Source organism: Manis javanica, chromosome 14 (genome assembly GCF_040802235.1).
Source record: "Manis javanica isolate MJ-LG chromosome 14, MJ_LKY, whole genome shotgun sequence".
Taxonomy (NCBI): Eukaryota; Metazoa; Chordata; class Mammalia; order Pholidota; family Manidae; genus Manis; species Manis javanica.
This window is the reverse complement of record NC_133169.1, coordinates 70852612-70859149: the sequence shown is the minus strand read 5'-3', so window position 1 is coordinate 70859149 and position 6538 is coordinate 70852612. Positions and strand designations below refer to the sequence as shown.

At 38.4% G+C, this 6538-nt stretch overlaps 1 pseudogene; it reads right to left on the bottom strand.

The window, feature by feature from the left end:
- Positions 1-302: 302 nt before the first annotated feature.
- Positions 303-6538, bottom strand: part of LOC140846067 (olfactory receptor 6F1-like) — a 69590-nt pseudogene continuing 63354 nt past the window's right edge.

Below are 6538 nucleotides of genomic sequence, written 5' to 3'. Positions count from 1 at the left end.
AGGTCTGAAGCTCCATGTTATATTACTATAATATAGGGAACATAATGTGATAAACATTTGTTGAAGGATAAAATGAACAGATATTATGTGCATATAGTAAAAGGTCAGTAACAAAGTGCAAAATTTGTTACACTTGCATAAAATGAAAATGCTGGCTTATGGACAGGTTTATCCCACATAGTGGGTTTGTGATCTATTGTGTCACACAGTGATTTTAAGTCACACAGAAGTCCTGGCATTGGGGATATTGCCTCTGCCAGTAACCTGACAAAGAAATGGAACCTTGCACTCACTTCTCCACTTTAAGGATCCTCATCTGCCAAAAAAAAAAAAAAGGAGTAAATAGAGGCAGGTCCTCATTGGGGGCTTTGGAGCGTTAAGTCAGATCAAACGTAAGGAGACTGGATTATTTCATTTATTCCTTACAGTGTATCAAGGATTTTATTCTAGGAGAACACAAATACAATGACTCCATGCAATTAAACAATAGCGGGACTAGGATTTGCCCAACTCCTGGGTGAACTCTGTGCTGGCTTTGGAATATGTAGAGTGAAATGAACAAAAAATATGTTACCTTTTAAAGTACTTCCAGCACACATTAAATGTTAAGGTAAAAGGTATGGGTACTGTGCAATTTGATGGTGGCAAAAGGTAAATCATATACTTTACTGCCATTTCATTTGATGGTGTGTGTATACACATGCATATTTGTTTAAAATATTGATGAATTGGTACATTGTGATTGTCATGTTTATCAAAATAAAACTGAAGATTTTGTTGTTTTTCAAGGACAATTTTTTCATTGTATGTATGTAACACATCTTTTTTAACCTTTCGTCATGAAAGGACATTTAGGTTGTGTCAGTATCCTGCCTATTGTGAATAATGCAGCTGACCCTGGGAGTGAAGGGAAGACATTTATAATAGAAATGTTTCCCTAAAGGTACTTTCCCCAACCCAAAGCACTGTATTTTATGTTCATCCACTTTTAATATACTAATGATTTTATTTATTTTCTATGACCACAAGTATAACAAAATATTTATTCATTGTTGTATTTTCAAAAACCAGACAGAACCAGCCAAAAAATAGCTGGGTCATAGATATTTGTGGAATTAAAACACATGAGTGAATAGATTTCAGTACATCAACAGATCTGATTTTGTTCTCAAGAAATCATATGGCTTGAATTTCTTTTTTATCAATATTTAGCTCTAAGCTTGCTTTCTGGTTTTATGCCTTTAAGTAGATGTGTCATCATAAATGATATTTCTTATCATAATTTATGCAAAATGTATCAAATTACTGCATAATTAGATATCACATAACACATAATTTACTAGCTTTTGAATAGATTTTCTTTAGGGTTCACAATTAACTGTTTTCATTAACTGGGGTTTAATACTATGTTGAGATAAATTGAAACCTTCAAATGTACAAAATTCTAATTGATACTCTATGATGACAATGAGCACTTGGCAGTGATCAGAACTGAATAAAATGTGAGAAATATTTTTCCATATCTATAGACAATGGCACATCAAACTATGGGGAGTTTACTTACATGGTGGTTGTGTGTCAGTCTGATGTGATGACTTTTTATGAGAAGGTTCCTCTATTTTTCCTCAACTTCGTCACATTCATGTGTAAAATTGAAGCTGTTGTTATTATACTGGCTTCACATTCTGACAAAATGATAGAAAAAAACATTATATTTGTTACCAACCTTGAAACAGAAAGGACAATTATCAATCACAAGAGGATGGAGTCTCTCGGCAGGTCTGAGCAGTGAGTGGCCTCCTGGAATAAGATATTAACTGAGTGGCCTAAGGCGTCACGTCATTCCAAGGCCTGGACCAGCCAGTAGGGACATGATTAGAGACCAGAGACCAGGAGTGACCTGGAAACTAAACGAGTTCAGCATGTTGATTAAGCCCATGGGAAAGAGACTGTGTGATGTCAAATTTTGTGCAATATTTGAGGTGGTACTGGTGGCAGAGGGTGACTCAGAAAGGGGAGAAAGTAATGAAAACTCATTTTAAGTGACATGAAGGCAAAGACTCTCACAGATACAATCCATCCGTAGAGCAGAGAACAACTCAGAACTGCCCCATGGAAACTTCACTGAACACTTGGCTTCTGATAAAGCCTTTTATGCAACACAAGCTAACAGCTGTATCTACCTCTGCTACAGTAGAGTTACTATTATTTTTAGGGGCACAACTTATGCCTTCCTTGAGTGATTAAATGAATTTTTATATCTAATATCCTTTTCTGATTTCAATGTGTTGGGTAATATTTTAATAAAAATAATATACCTTGGAAATTACATATAGTTGAACTTGAATTTATTTTCTGTAAGAAAATTTCTATTTTCAGTATACTTGAGATAATGCAATTAGATATTGAGGATGGTTTTCATATATTGAACCACTGATTTTTTTAATATACAGTTTCTGTTTTTTAACCATATTGGAATAAACAACTCATGATTTTCATATAATTTTCATTAAGACAGACATTGTAATTTATCATATGAATAGTGGAAGATTATGTTTGCTTACTTGATTCCAGGAATGTGACACATGCCACCTTACTGTGGAATCACATTACCTCGTACAGGTAGAATATGTTTTCAAAAGAAAGGTACAGGTACAAGTTAAGAAAATTTCCCATTTGCACAAGTTCACTCTGGAGCCAAATCCAACTCATACCCTCCTGAATTCACTCGCATTGATTCAGGAACATATTTTGTGATCATATTTATGCAGCCATACTCAAATATAATGGACGCATATACACTTAAGGTGTAAAATGGGATGATTTGATGACTGTACATATTACAAAATGATTACCACATGTGAGCTACTACATCTAACACTGCACATCATAACCGCATTTTTATTGTAATAAGGCTTGAAATCTACTCTTTTAGCAAGTTGAAAGAATACAATGCATAAGTATTAACTGTAGTCATGCACTGTATATTAGATCTCCAGGATTTAGTGAATTTATACCTGGAATTCGGTACTTTGAACCCCTTCCTCTAGCCTCACACTCCCATTTCCAGCCCTAGCATACACAATGTATGCCTAGTTGCTATGAATCATTTGATTTTTGTTTATATTTCACATGCAAGTGAACGAATATACTGTTTTTTTCTGTGTGACTTATTTCACAGAGCCGAATATCCTCTATGTTTATCCATGATGTCACAAATGACAATATTTCCTTCTTTATAGCAGTATCATATTCCATTGCATGTGCTATATATTACAATTTCTTAGAACATAAATATGTTGATGGAAAGTTCTCTTGTTACGATGTCTTGCTGTTGTAAATAGGGCTGCAATGAGCATGGAGGGCAGATACCTCTCTGTCACAGTAACTTTGTTTCCTTCACATATATACCCACCTCCACTGTCAAACAAGTCAGTGCAGAGATGTTCACAGAGGGATTCTGAAGGGGAGTCACCAATGCTTTTCTCAAAGTCAACCAGAGAGGTCTGCAGTTTCATCTTGATTATGGATTCCAATCCATCACTGGACAGAGAAGACATTGGTGGTTGCCACAGGTGAGGGTCATGAGGGGACTGGTGAGCTAAGTGAAGGTAAAAAGATTCTGCTATCACTTCACATCTTGATCTGGGGTATGGCATCCTGAATGTATATCGCATGTCTGAATTCATTTAACTCCACTCTAGAATTTGTGCATTTTATAGTATGTACTTCACAAAATATAAAAATAAATCAATAAATAAATATTCTGTGCAGAGAAAGCCCAATTTTTTCAGAGATAACATCAACTTAAAGAAAGATAAATTAATCATTTTACATGAAACAATATACACATAGAATGTTTGAGTATTTTCATATGCTACATTGTATTACCAGGAATAAATGTAGTGATTAGCAATAATGAGAGATAGGTGTTATTCTCAACGTAACGGTAGCTTTATTCACTTAGTAACTAGTACAGATGGACTGGAGAGCTGAACCATGATCCATGGCCTGGCCCAGGCAGTGGGGCCATCTGAGCATCTCCAGCTCTCAGGCTCAACAAGCAGCTCACCCTTCTGGTTTGTGCAGCCACCTCATCTCTATCAACAATTACAGAATGGGCAAGTTAGGGAATTCCTCTAGGATGCTGCAGACATGGCCTCACTGCAATGCCATACAAAACATAGATTGCTGAAAATGTGACTTTAATCACTGAAACTAGATGTGAGAGTTTCTGTGTTGTAGGTACTACTAGGAACAGGAAAAATGTGTGAAATGCACATGTGAGGGAATACATCCTGTTCTTAACAATTTTTATTTTCTGCAGACAGAGATGGTTCAACAACTACACAACAAAACAATAGGCAAATGCATTGGTTAAATCACTCCTCAACTTTGCTCCATTGCAGTCTGGCTGTACAGCACTTTCTGTGGACACTTATGGATTTGCAATGAATTCTTCTGCTGCACTAATGAAAGTGATGATGGAGCTTTCTGGAACAATTCAGAACAAACTAGATGCTCTTTACTCAATAGTTCACAATACTCAGAGGACCCTGATTTTTTTTAGACTCGTGGTTCTGAAGAGCAAAAGCCAAATAACTCCTCCTTATAATCCCACTAAATTGGGACTAACCTGTAAATGGGATCCACCAATGTCTTGAATATTGTGCCAGAAACCTTTTTCTAACCACTTTTGTACTGCTAGTTTCAAGTAAGGTTCACAAATCAAAGCTCAACTATGAATCATCACCCTGTGATTATTTTGCAACAATATAAATTGTAAAACACTTCTCTGCCTCACTGATGTCCAATATGTAGCATGCACCTCTTAGAATTTAAGAAATATTTCATTTCCCCAGTGCTCTCAAATATAGTTAAAGTATTTTCTGTACTTCTTTAATCAGAACTCTTTCCAGAGCTACCTTCATATCCTTATTTCTCAGGCTGTATATGATGGGGTTCATGATTTGTGACAACACATTATAAGAAACAGACAAAAGGAGGTCCAGGATGTTCTAAAAAGGGGATAGCGGCATCAAGTAGGCCATTACAGCTGTGAAAGTGAAGAATGACACAACCATCAGGTGAGGGATGCATGTGGAACATGTTTTGGACCTTCCCTCCTTGGAGGAGATCTTCACCCCAGCAGAGAAAATGTTGACATAGGAATATGAAATGGAGGTGAAACACATTATTGTCACAATTGCAGCTATTAATGTCACTGAAGCTTCTTCTTGTTTAATTTGGGATTTGAGAACAAAATAAACTGAGGGATATCACAGAAGAAATGATGGATTTTATTGGAACTGAAATTTGTTGTAAATGCAGCTGAAGCATGCATGGTTCCATAAAGCACCACACTGACATATGAAGCCACCACCATCCGCCCACAGGCCCCCTTCTTCATGATGATCTCATAGAGTAGCTTGCAGCAGATGGCCATGTAGCTTTCATAGGACATCAGTGTGAGGATGGCAAATTCAGCAGCACCAAAACCTGCAAAGAACAGCACCTGAAAAAAACACCCAAGGAAAGATATTGTGTTCCTGTTCATCAGGGAGTTGAGAGCAAATTTAGGGACAGTGACAGAAATGTAGCAGAGATCTATGAGTGAGAGATTCTTCAGCAAGAATACATGGGTGTGTCAAGCAGAGGATCCCAAGTAATGAGGATGATGATGAGTCCATTTCCTAACAGGACTGCCAGGTAGACCATGAGGAACAGGATGCCCTGTAGGGTTTGCATCCTCAGGTCTTACTTCCCAGAAGAAATTCACTGACTCCTGTGAAGTTGATCATCACATCCATGGTGTGTACCCAAGTGACATTGATGTAAATGAAGCACACATAAGCCACCAGGTGAAGGTACGTCCATTTCCCAACTGCAGAAAAACAAAAAACAAAAAACAAAAACCTATAAAACAGAGTAGTAGGGAGCCATGATGGTTGTGTGAGTAGAGCAGTGGAAATCTCCCAAAACCACATATATTTTTGAAAATACAACAAAGACAACCCTTCTTAAAAGAGATACCAGAAGACACAGGACAACATCCGGACCACATCCACACCTGCGAGAACCCAGCTCCTCATGAAGGGGGTAAGATACAAGACCCGGCAAGGTGGGATACGAGCACCCCACACCCCAGCTCCAGGCAGGAGGAGATTACTCAGAGCAGAGAGGGAGAGGGAGCCCAGGCCTGCTAAATAGACAGTCCTAGCCAACCACACCAGAGTGCAGACACACAGTGCATGTGTGGAGTGCTGGATACTAGGGTAACAGGACAGTAAGACCTGTGAGTGGGTCCCCACAGCCAGCGCCCTGGGGACAAAGAAAAGCAAAAGCTTTTTGGAAGTCTAAAAGGGACAGGGACCCCAAAACCAGATGGAAACAGCCCGGGATACTTAGTACAGCGGCAGGGAATCTGGGGATCTCTGGGCACTCTAACCCACTGGGCAGCAGGGGGCACGGAGGCCCCTCACGGAGATGAATAGCCTCCCAGCTGTTCCCCTTCCAACACGGCTTCACCACATCTGAG